This window comes from Falco cherrug, chromosome W, assembly GCF_023634085.1.
Source record: "Falco cherrug isolate bFalChe1 chromosome W, bFalChe1.pri, whole genome shotgun sequence".
Classification (NCBI taxonomy): domain Eukaryota; kingdom Metazoa; phylum Chordata; class Aves; order Falconiformes; family Falconidae; genus Falco; species Falco cherrug.
The window spans coordinates 7498307-7511061 of NC_073719.1; the positions used below are offsets into that span (position 1 = coordinate 7498307).

Below are 12755 nucleotides of genomic sequence, written 5' to 3' on the forward strand. Positions count from 1 at the left end.
CCTAAAAATTAGTATTTGATACTAACAGCTGATTAAGTCCCTCTCCTAGCTCAAAGATGAAGGGGAAGCTTATAAATAGGGGTGGGAAGGTCTCCTCTCCCTTCAGCCCCTCCCACAAGCCAGCAGTCTAGTAGGACCCCATCAGGACACATCTTCACACCCTGTCCTGTTGCAACCACATTCTGCTCACTCAGCAATTAGTTTCCTCTTGACCTCCATTTGTCCTTTTAATCAGAAGAGGAATAAAAAAAAATTAGAGTACAAATAGTTCTGTACAATAATATTCCATGCATCTCTCAATATTATTAAAACAACCCAGTGGACATAGTTATTTGTTGAAGCCATTATTTGCAGCTGGACCCAGGGCATTAATATATCTTTATATCTTTCACTAAAGCTTAAAAAGCAAATGCAAGTTTCTCTCATACACATTCAGTCTTACAACCTACTGTCATCCATTCCCACATTCTCATTGGTGCATAATTCACACAGCAAGTACCTGCCCCAGCACTGCACTCCTGATGCTAATGGCTGCCATTGCCTCATATTTTTTTCAGTTGCAGCATCCTTAGCTGAAAAGAAATCCCGTGAAACAAAGAATATACTCCTACAATGTTACGCAGTTTATAATATAACCCCAGCACAATACATGTGATCCTACATGCAGCCATCCAGACTCTCCTACTGTTTTTCCAAATAAACCCTATCCTTCCACAGGAAAACTTAACAACTATGCAACATGCAAATATATTTGTAACCGACAGGGATTCCCCCTTCCCCTCCCCCCACACATTTTATTCCTAGTCCAATCCTCCCCCTATCTAGTCCAACCCTAAAAAGAGCAGCCGCCTTATACCTTGACTTGATTCCTTGCAGACTATCTCAGCACGCAGGACAGCAATTATGACACCAGTGAAATTGACAGCATAAATAACGACAGAAAGCCTAAGAAACAAGCATTTCCTTCAACTGCTGCTATCTCCAACTCCACCATCTTCTTTCCCCTCCTACTCTTAACAATCACCAGCAGAGCCTGCTCCTGCCTACTCCTCTCTCCCCCCGCCTCCCTCCACGTGACTAACTTTCTCTCTCCAGCCTCTAAAACACTAACAAAAGGGGTGCGGGATGAAGCTGTTTTTCTGAGGTAGGCACAGCTGATGCAGGCAGGAAACTAGCTATTCCTTCCCTCAGTAGAAGAGGATGGTGCAGGATCCTAGCCACTCTCTAACAGCAAGAGCAACAAATGCATTAAATCGGATCCTGTTGCTTAGGAAAGGGTATGTATGCAGCTTGCTTTAGTCGCTGTCAGCCCAGCCCATGCAGGAAAACATGCTGCAGTAGAAAGCTTCCTCCATGCACCTTGACAAGTTTATTTCTCTCCCCTAACAAGCTAATCCAAATTTCATCACAGACAGTACATTTTAACATGTTTGAACTTAAAAATGCAGCAAATGCAAAAAACCTGCCTAATTATGTAATTGCACCAGTCTATTAGCTACAGATATCAGTGTAAATCAAGTAAATGGATCTTGCAATGAATTCTAAGGAGGTTAGCTATATAGTTACATGCACATTAACCTGATTTGCATGTACAGCTCAGCAGGGCTGCCTTAAGCCATTACAGCTGCTGAGAAAGTCTGTAGCACCTCAGTTCAATTCATTAACTAGCCCATTTCTAGCACTAGCTCACCTAAAGCCACATAGAAAGCAGGGAGAAACTCACAGCAGGCACCAAACTGCATACTATAGAGGAAAAAAATATTCCTTCTCACCTGGAGAAGCATTTGAAGTAGGAAGTTTTATTGCTGTTTCAATTGCTTTAGTGCAGAAGAGACTGTAAACAATGCAGGTAAATCTTTCCTTCAATGGAGTTGAAGGCTGCAAGTGACCAGCACCCAGATACCTTTTCCCTGCCCCAAACATACCCCTAAAGGCTCAGAAACTTCTTACAAAGTGTACTAAAGAGCAAATTTCACATTAAGGTTATCATGCACAAGCAATTTCCTTTGATAAAATAGTATTTAATGGCCCTGATTCACTGGAAGCAATGTGTTATCTGAAGGTTTTTAAATTACTGTCCTCTTCCTTATGCCTTTGTCAGCAAGGTCAAACAGCCTTACATCATCCTCTCCATATGCCTGTGCCCCTATGCAAGGAATCACAGCTCAATCTGCTCTTCTCCAAGCTGAATAGATGAAACCTGTAAAACAGTAATTTCTCAGGATTATTTTTCAGCCCCAGAACACTTTTGTGGTCCTTTTTCCAACATTCCCACATCTTTTGAAAAGTGATCATAAGATCTATGCAGCTGACTAGTACAAGAGCAATCCTCAATGGGTCTGATACTCTTCCTTCTCCTTCTTTACATTAGGGTACATGGGATCTGGCTGAGATGGAGTTAATTTTCCCCATAGCAGCCCTCATAGTGCTGTGCTTTGTATTGGTAGCTAGAAAGGGGGTGGTAACATACCAGTGTTTTGGCTAATGCTGAGCAGTGCTCACACACCATCAAGGCTTTGTGAGCATCTCCAACCTTTCCCCACCCTCTCACCACTAGGTCGGGAGTGGGCAAGATCTTGGGAGGGGGCATAGCCAGGACAGCTGATCCAAAGTGACCAATGGGATATTCCATACCATATGATGTCTGCTCAGATATAAAAACTAAGAGGAAGGGGGGGCATTTGTTATTTACAGCATTTGTCTTCTAGAGTAACTGCTATGCATCCTGAAGCCCTGCTTCCTGGTAAGTGGCCAAATATCACCTGCTGATGGGAAGTAGACAATAAAATATTTTGTTTTCCTTTGCTTCTGTGGACAACCTTTGCTATTGCTTTATTAAACTGCCTTTATCTTGACCCACAGGGTTATTTTCCATCTTATTTTCTCTCTTCCCCCCCTCCCCCCATTCTGCTGAGGAGGGAGTGACAGAGTGACTTGGCGGGCACCTGGGATCCAGCCAAGGTCAGCCCACCACAGGCCTACAGTTCTCAGCAGGTCAGGTGGGGAGGGGCATGCCTAACAGAAGAGGAGCAGTGTCCTGGTTTTGGCTGGGATAGAGTTAATTTTCTTTTCAGTAGCCAGTACAATGCTGTGTTTTTGAGTTAGTATGAGAATAATGTTGACAATAACACACTGATGTTTTTAGTTGTTGCTGGGTAATGTTCATACTAAGACAAGGACTTTTCAGTTTCTCAGGCCCTGCCAGCAAGAAGACTGGAGGGTCACAGAAAATTGGGAGGGGACACAGCCAGGACAGCTGACTCAAACTAGCCAAAGAGATATTCCATACCATATGACATCATGCTGAGTATATAAACTGGGGGAAGAAGAAGGAAGTGGGGGACATTTTGCATTATGGTGTTTGTGTTCCCAAGTAACCGTTACGCATGATGGAGCCCTGCTTTCCTGGGGATGGCTGAACACCTGCCTGCCCATGGGAAGTAGTGAATGAATTCCTTGTTTTGCTTTGCTTGTGCACGTGGCTTTTGCCTTACCTATTAAACTGTCTTTATCTCAACCCACAACCTTTCTCACTTTTACTCTTCCAATTCTCTCACCCATCCTACTGTGGGGGGAGTGAGTGAGCAGCTGTGTGGTGCTTGGTTGCTGGCCAGGGTTAAACCACAACAGGATCCCTCCATCAGCTGGGCTCACATTCAGTCTGCCCAGTAGTTGTCCCTGGATCCTAGTCTCCCCAGTTGCTGGCACCTGGATGTACAAGTCCCCAAGGACACAGTGACGTTCCAGTGGCTGGTACAGACTGTCACATTGCGCACACACACACACAGCTGGCCAGGACTTTCCAGGTCCATATAACTGCCCCCCTGCCATGCTCTCATCTCTAGAGATATACAAGCAGTCTCACACCTCAAATTGGATGGAGCTACCCCAATCCCCAATGCCCTGTGTTCTCACCCTTAGAGACACAAAGGCATTTTCACACCCAGAGCTGGCCCTTAGAGACCCATTCACTCCCTTACTCCCAGGCTTATTCACCTATTCACCAGCCAGTCCGGCTTGGTCTTTGCTCCAAAGCCTGACCTCCTTTGTGGGTGTATATATGAGCTTTTATTGGGTAACTTCACAAAAACAAAATTTATTTCTTTTAAGTTTTAACAGTCAGAAGAACTATTTTGTGTACTGAGCTGTCACATTAAGAAGGGAGGGTTCCTCAAACCCTTTATATTTGATCATATTTTATCATACACAGGACTGGTTACAAGTTTCTCGCTTCTAATGTAAATTAGTACGCATCCCCAGATAGCACTACTGAAGTTTTTCACTAACTACAGATGCTCCCCAAGTGGGGTTTTGCCCTCTTTCAGGCGGGCTATTTGAGTTGGAGGTCACAGTCTCCCACTACCACAATTACTTTTGTCCTACTTTCAACTAAGTTTCTGTTGATGTATGGGGGTTGTCACACCTTATCAGCTTGTCTTCTCTTTTAGCTAGAACTTCCTCGCTTGAATGCTTCTTTCTTAGACAATGGTGTTCTTTTCACCGTCTGTTCTTTGTCACTCATCCTTCCCAAGGCTGACTCCCTTGATTAGAAGTCCCTTCATTTGTAACAACTTTAGAGTGGGTCAGCTTGACCTAACTTTGTGCACAGATGTGTTTTGCATATAGTTAAACACTAAATTAGTGTGGTAATTTGGGAGTTTAGACAACAGTGTCTGTGTGTCCCCCCCCTCCGCCCCCCCCCCTTTGGACTTATTTCAGTCCAGGACCAACCAGTACATTTTCTTTACATTTAGGTGGAGCTTGAGTGACTCTAGTCATACAGATTGTTGTCACTGATTGGTATCACGTGCCCAGTGAAGTGTGGTAGTACCTTGGAGGCAGGTAACTTTGGGATGGAGGTGTGCGTTGGTATTACAATGAGTTTATTTCATCTGAGGAAAGTAATTTCGCCACAATGGTTGGCTCAGCCATGGACATCTCATAGATTCTTCATGCGACAACTGCTATGCATCTTATCAGCTATGTGGTGCCATCAAGTTCCCATTGCTGCAGGGAGACCAACAGAGCCTGGCCGCAGTGTCTCCACTCCGCTGCACCCTCCTTTACTCCTATCAGCATGTGCTGAAGTGGCAGGATGTGTTGCTTAGGGAGCCATTGTGATATAGATTCCGTGCATGCCAACCACCCTGAAATGGATAACTGTCTTTTACACCCAAAAGCTTTCTGTAATACTACGCTTCTATTAGGTCACAGTTTTCTCTAATCCCCCCCCCTCCCCCCCAAGTAATTTTCCCACATGAGCATAAAATAACTTAATTCACTGTGGAGTGGCTGGAAGACAACGGACATATTATGAGCAATCCAGACCGAATAACTTGGTTGTAATAACAGGCCGCAGCCCTAAGAAGCTGCAGGTGTTGTGAAGGACATGTGCAAGGCCAAGGGAGATGGGGAGGCTGTGTATTCACAGGGAGATAAGAGAATTGGATGGAAAGATGAGAAAAAACAGGATGCCTGCACAAGGGGGGAGCAGCGTGTGGGCACCACACCGGGACCAATCATAAGGGAGGTGGAAGCATGTGAACGAGTGGTTTTAACCTATCACCTTTTACATAACAAAGCCTGCGTAGCATGTTTATCTTTTGCTGAGAGTATAAATTGCTCTAAGTCTTTCAATAAAGTGGCACTAACTTGATCACATTGGTTGTATAAGTTGTGTCCGAGCCTTCTGCGTCAACAATTCACACTGATTCACAATTTTTTCCCTATGACAATCTTGTTGCTTTATAAAATAGTTACTTGATTTCCGACAGTTTGGGCTGTTTTTATCCAGAACAGTGTCAAACATGATGGGTAGTTTACTAGAGCCATTAAATTCAGAGATGGTACCTTGCATTTGGTATACCCATCTAGGCTTGTTCATGTTCTCCAGGTACATAAGGGAATACCTTGTTTTGCCTTGCCCTCTACTTCTACTTTGGCCATCTATCTACATATGTTTAATTTCAATAAGTTGATGTGTTGGCTATGTCCTAACTGGCTGTAGTTGCTGGAACCAGCAGGATGGTTTTAGAGTTGTTCATAACAGGTATTGTTAACGTCTTTGTTAGGTTATGTGATTAAAAGTTCTTCTCCATAAACATAAAGGATCAGAAGAACAATGTCAGGTGGAGGAACCCAAAAAACCTAATCAGGGCAAATAGAGCACCCTGACCCAGCTCCTCCCAGGGCTACTAAAGGAGAGCCATCAGCCTGTTGTCCAGGTGTGTCACCCACCAGAGGAGTACAGAGGATAGGCTTTCCCCATAGCACCTTACATACATGGAGTTTGCTGCCTTCCAGGGGTATGGGACTCATGGGATCCAGGGGAAGAGTATTTTGGGATTGCACAAGATCTATAATGGGATGTTTAGAAGAAGGACCAAAGTCAGGGAAAGGGAGGGATTGAGGTGATTTGGGGAGGAACAAATGTGGGAAAACAGAGGGAGAAGGGGATAAAAGGAATCAGTCATGTGTAAATGGGTGGCTTATCGGTATGGTTCTCTGGCCATGCTCTGCTCCTGATCAGTGCAGTCTGTCCTGTTGTGCTGGTTTTGGCTGGGATAGAGTTAATTTTCTTCATAGTAGCTAGTATGGGGCTATGTTTTGGATCTGTGCTGAAAACAGTGTTGATAATACAGGGATATTTTAGTTATTGCTGAGCAGTGCTTACACAGTGACAAGGCCTTTTCAGCTTCTCACTCCACCCCACCAGTGAGTAGGCTGGGGTGCTCAAGAAGTTGGGAAGGGACACAGCTGGGACAGCTGACTCCAACTGACCAAAGGGATATGCCATACGATATGACTGTGACGGATACACTCGACCCCTTAACCAAACTAGCAGTAGTTTGGTACAGGCTCCAAAGGAGGTAAAGGCCTGAGCCATAGCTGGGCCAAGAACTCTTCTAGTTCCAATCTGTACTCTGAAAACTCACAAAGGAACAGAGTGACACAGTGAGAATCAATGCATATGAGCTTGGAACACCGATTATATGATTAACACGTGAATAGCGGGTAGCTTTTCCAAGATTCATTTATAAAGGAATGAAGTTGTGGGTACAAGGAGTCTCGTGCATACTATTAAAGGAAAAATTCACACAGATGTGGGTACCACTAGGCTTGCTTTAAGCATAACTCAGAGTTGGGCCACCACCTCAGTGAGTGGAAGGGAACAAAGGGATACAGCACAGCTTATATACACTTATCAAATCATTAGTTAATGTCCAAAGTTTTCAGAAGTTTCCTTTGGTCTTGTCAGTTCTGTGAATCCATCATCTGACCCTGTCCCAGTTGATTCATCTATTCGGTTCCAGTGTCTGCCTCGGTTCCAAGGTCCTCCTCGGATCATGATCTTCTTTCTGCTAGCTTTAACTCACACAATCCTTCAAGCACACTTAGTCTTTGAACAAGCAATTCCTATTCACATATACTGATTTTTTTCTAAAAACACCTGTGTTTCTGAGAGCACCTGTGCACACAAATTGATCATCTATTGTTTTTCTATTCTCCCACTGATTAACTTGACTAAGTTTTCAACCAGCCTTGGATTAGGGCTATACAAGGGCTGAGGCCTGGTTCTGCCATTTAGTAGCTTCAGCACTTTAAATTTCTTAATTCAAAATACATTTTCTTTAACACATACCTTTCCCGTTGCATGTAATTTGACTACAAGCCAACCACTTTATTCCATAAATATGACAGCCTAAGTGAGCCTTCTTTGAGCTCTCCCTGCTAGGCAGCATGGCTGCGTGGCAGCATTCTCCCCTTGAGCTGGGATGCCTCTCAAGATTGCTCCTTGAGGCAGAGAGACCTTTTAGCAACAGCAGATCTTTGGTAAGCAACTGATATTGCTCATAACCTTGTAGTATGGTGACTTTGAATTGTGCCCTTGTAACTTTGATTTTTGTCTTGGTAATTTTGAATAATTGTTCAAATGGTTGTGCCATACAGTAACAGAGTGAACTTTGCCAATGAACTTTGTTAAGTCGCGCTTTTGCAACATCATATTAAAAACACTTTTTCTAACACCTTTTACAGCAGTTCTTTAAGCAATCTAAAACACCCATTCACAACAATGACATCATGCTCAGCAATAAAAAGTTGGGGGAAGAAGAAGGAAGGGTGGAACATTCAGAGTGATGGTGTTTTTCTTCCTAAGTAACCGTTATGCATGATGGAGCCCTGGTTTCCTGGGGATGGCTGAACACCTGCCTGCCCATGGAAAGTAGTGAATGAATTCCTTGTTTTGCTTTGCTTACATGCGCAGCTTTTGCTTTACCTATTAATCTGTCTTTATCTCAACCCATGAGTTTTCTAACTTTTATGATTCTCTCCCCCATCCCAATGTGGGGGGAGTGAGCAAGCAGCTACATGGTGCTTAGTTGCCAGCTGGGGTTAAACCACAACAGCGGGACAGATACTGGAGAGACCAGAGGGTCTGAGAGTTGGCTACTGGAGGGACCAGGAGGTCTAAGACAGCTACTGGAGAGACTAAGGGATCTGGGAACTGATTACTGGAAAGGCCATAGGTCTGGACCTGCTAGCAGAGAGAGATTGTATATGTGTATATGTGTATCTGTATGTGAGGTATCTGGGACAGCAAGGGATCCAGGGGCCAGCCACCGATGAATTATTCTACAAGGAATTAAGGGATATCTCTTGATCAAGCAGGTGCTGATCTCCTCTCTCTGGTGACCAGCGATAGGACACGAAGAAATGGAATGAAGCTGTGTCAGGGGAAGTTCAGAATGGACATTAGGGAAAGGTCCTTCACTGGGAGCGTGGTCAGTCACTGGAACAGGTTTCCCAGGGAAGTGGTCATGGCACCAAGCCTGTCAAAATTCAAGGAGTGTCTGGATGATGATCTTAGTCACATGGTTTAATTTTAGGTAGTCCTGCAAGGAGTAGGGAGTTGGACTCGATTGTTATGGGTCCCATCCAACTTGAGGTATTCTGTGATTCTATGATTCTACTGGATAGACTGAGCATCTAAGGACAGTTACTGGAGGTCGTGTGTGCGTGTGTGTGTGCGTGTGTGTGTGCACGCCGGGTGGGTGGGGTGTCAGTGCCAGCAACTGGAGTGGGACTGTGGCCTTGGGGACTTGTATGTTCAGGTACCAGCAACTAGGGAACCTGGCATCCAGGGGCAGACTGAGTGTCTGAGCCCAGTTGCTGGAGGGATCCACCTTGTATATATGTATATATATTCTCACTAGTGGACTTCCATCCCAGTCAGCCAGAGAGGGGAACAGGATGAGGCCTTTAGTGCTGTTTTTGCTTCTGAGTGCTGTGGTTTTTTGTTTTTGTTGATCTATGTAGTCAACTCTGTGTATGTACATATATATTCATATGTATTGTGTATATGAATGCCTATAAGGAATATGTTGTCAGCCTTGCTACTGGCTGGACATGGCAACATGGAGCTGCAAGAACCTTGCCTCTATTGAGCTACTGGATTCAGCAACTACTAACAGTCTTTCTTCTGGTTTGTGATATGGAAGTTATTTTCAAACACAAAATGACTAGATTCTTGCTTAAAAAGGTTTGGCTTTGTTGCACAGTGCCTTAGGAGTCTTAGCCTTTTTTATTGCTAAGGGACTTCTATATGCAACTCTGTAGCCTGTTTTCCGCTCAGCTCTGTAACTTTTCACCCAAAGTGCTGTGGCAGTAGTTTTCATGTTGTTTGTTCTCTTGGTGTTTGTTAGGTTATGTGATAAAATCTCATCTGCACACCCATAAAGGAGCACAGAGAGGCAATGGCAGTGGAGGAGCAGGGCAGGGGGGAGAGGAAACCCAAATAATACTCTGCCCCAGCTCCTTTCAGGCCCATCACAGGACCCATCAGCAATCAAAGCCCCATCTCCAAAAGCCTAGAGGAGCAGGGAAACCCAAAGGCAGGTGGGGAGGGAACCCAAATTACAGGCTCAGAGGAAGGGACATCCCGTCTGGGCCCCTCCCAGAGCTCTCCCAGGAGAGCCTCGTCCCCATGGTGTAGGTGTGACACCCATCAAGATGAGTCAAAGGGATCAGCTTTAAGACTGAAGGGGGGGTTACTGCCTAGGGGTATGGGACACATTATGGGATGGAGGAGAGCATTTCAGGATTGCGCAAGACTTATTATGGGAAGCTTAGGGGAGGAACCAAAGGTGGGGAAAAGGATAGATCTAGGTGATTAGGGGAGGAACAAGCATGGGAAAATAGAGGGGTAAGGGGATAAAGAGAGTCCGTCGTGTATAGTTTGCTGGTCAGTACACTTGTCTGGCCTTGCTCTGCACCTAGTCAGTGCAGTCTTCCCTGTCTTCTTCTTATGTTAATTTCTAACTCTTCCTGGATGAGGGACTCTATTCTGTGTGCATGTGTGTGTATGGGGATCTGAGTGCCAGCAACTGGAGTGGAGCCTAGGGTCACAGGGTCTCATGTGTCTGTGGTGTCAGCAACTTGAAGCGAGTGTGTGAGTATGTTATCGCTAGTGAAGATCAAGCTGGACTAGCCAGCCAGTAGGTGAAGTAGCCTGGAAGCCAGGTGTGTGTGTCTCTAAGGGCAAGACCACAGGGATGTTGGCTACTGGATGGACAGGGGAGTCCTGGACAGCTGTGTATGTATGTGTATGAGCAAGATGGTCTGTACCGCCAACTGGAGTGGAACAGTGGTCTCTGGTGCTCGTATGCCCAGGTGCCAGCAAAAGAGAAGCCTGGGATCCAGGGGTAACTACTGGGCAGACTGTGTGGGAGCCTATCTACTGGAGGGATCCACATTGTACGTAAGTGTATATATTCTCACTAATGGACCTCCATCCTGCTCAGCCAGACAGGGGAGCAGGATGAGTTTGTTGATACTGTATGCATTTGTATGTGCCTGTTTGTGTTGATTTCTGTGGCTTGCCATGTATATTTGTATATATGTGGTGTATACATGTCCTTTATGTGCATGTGCCTACTGGGAATACATCTTCGGCTTCTCTACTGGTTGGACCTGAGGGCATGGAGCTGCTCTCTCAGGCTGCTGGATTTGGCCCTATTCACTTATAGCAGGGGTCCTCAAACTTTTTTAAAAGGGGGCCGGCATGTGGATTAAGTGGCAGGAAGTCATCTGCAGCTGCTTGGTTTCCCCCCCCAACCCCCGGCGGGGGGGCGGGGTGTGTCTGTAAATACCGGGGGCTGGATTGAGGACCTGATTTGAAGAATCAGTCAGTAATATGCAGGCGAGTGGAGGTTATCTTTATTCGGCTGCGCTGGGTGCATGGGGGATTGCTCCACCAAAGTCATGCACACTGAGGGGACCTTTCAGTCCCCTCTTTATACAAGCTACTCATACCTATTCATTAGTTTTCCAAGAAATTGTTTACATATTCATTACAGTTCTGAGAATTCATTTACATATCTCGTGCCTGTGCAATGTCCTTGAGGAGTTGTTTCTACGCAGATTCTATTCCTTAGCGGCCATGTTTAAAGTCTTCATCTTCGCCACGTTGCATGTACAACAGGAATCTAAGACCAAATATCCCTTCTAAAGATAACCAACCCAAGGACTTAGCAGTCTGTACATCCGTCATGTGGCAATAAGGGTCCTTGGACATTTCCCGACTTTTAACTAAACATAGGTGCGTCATCCTTTACATAAGTGGTACAGCATTCACTATTCATTCCCCCCTTTTCTAACAGCTATTGTAAATTCTTTTACAAATACAGAAAATCATCATATCTTATGATCATTCTTCAACAGCACCAAACAAAACATTGAAGTAATATACATATTAATATTCCTAAAACTATTATAAGTATTATAACAAAAGCATGCTTTAACCATTCTAAATTAGGTCACCACGAAGTCAGTTTGTTCCATATAGCTTCAAAACTTCATGAGAAATTGTCTTCAGTAATTTCATGCAAAATCTGAACCTTGTTCCATATCTTATGGATGTCTGTTTCAGTTTGATTACTTTGGTCTATGTATACACAACAACTTTGGTTTATTATCATGCATACTCCCCCTTCCTTTAAGGTAATTAAGTCTAGGGCCATTCTGTTTTGAATTACCACCTTACTCAAAGATTTTACTTCCTGGTTCAATCGGCTGATTGCGTCTGTCATTAAATTAAACATTTGTTCAATTTCTGCAGACATATTTACCACAGTCTTTTCTAATTCACTAACTCCTAACCACGGAATAAACCACCTAACAAAACTGTGGTATCCAGTATGTCTCACAACAATGGGATTTTCACTTCTCTTAACACATCTCCAGACATTATGATAGATTCCTGAAGGTGGACACGTTTGGTTATAAATTCGATCTTGGGTGGTTAAGTATCCTATGGTACACATACCTGACCATCCTGGGGGAAACTGTTTCCTGCTAAATCCATCCCCACATAACCACCAATATCTTTGGGGAAGTTTGCAAGGTCCATGTGTTGCAGTTAAATTTGTTCCTAAGAATCTCCCTGCTTTATACCAGCCATAAGCCCAATTAGCATCTTGTCCTGATTGATTGTGACTTTGTAATCGGGTATTATTACAAAAATTTATTACTGTTATGTTTCCAATTTGATCCACATTCCAATTTCTTACATAGACGGTAGTCTTATTTATCCAATAATCATTCCATCCATCAGATTGGGAACAAGTGTTTTGCCCTGGGTTTCCAGGACATGTTCCTCCTGTCTTGTTTGAGCTTTCCAATGACAGTTATTATCACTTTTCATAACTACTGTGGTGGTTAGGTTTAATATTTGTAAATCAAATCTGGGACCCAAC

The 12755-nt window shown here is 44.2% G+C and overlaps 1 protein-coding gene across 1 annotated transcript in view; it reads right to left on the reverse strand.

The window, feature by feature from the left end:
• LOC129734628 (amyloid-beta A4 precursor protein-binding family A member 1-like) overlaps window positions 1-997 on the reverse strand; it is a 137307-nt gene extending 136310 nt beyond the window's left edge. The window contains exon 1 of the mRNA XM_055698264.1: window positions 857-997. The gene's annotated coding sequence lies outside the window, so the exon portion shown is untranslated. The remainder of the gene's footprint in view (window positions 1-856) is intronic.
• Between the last annotated feature and the right edge of the window lie 11758 nt (window positions 998-12755).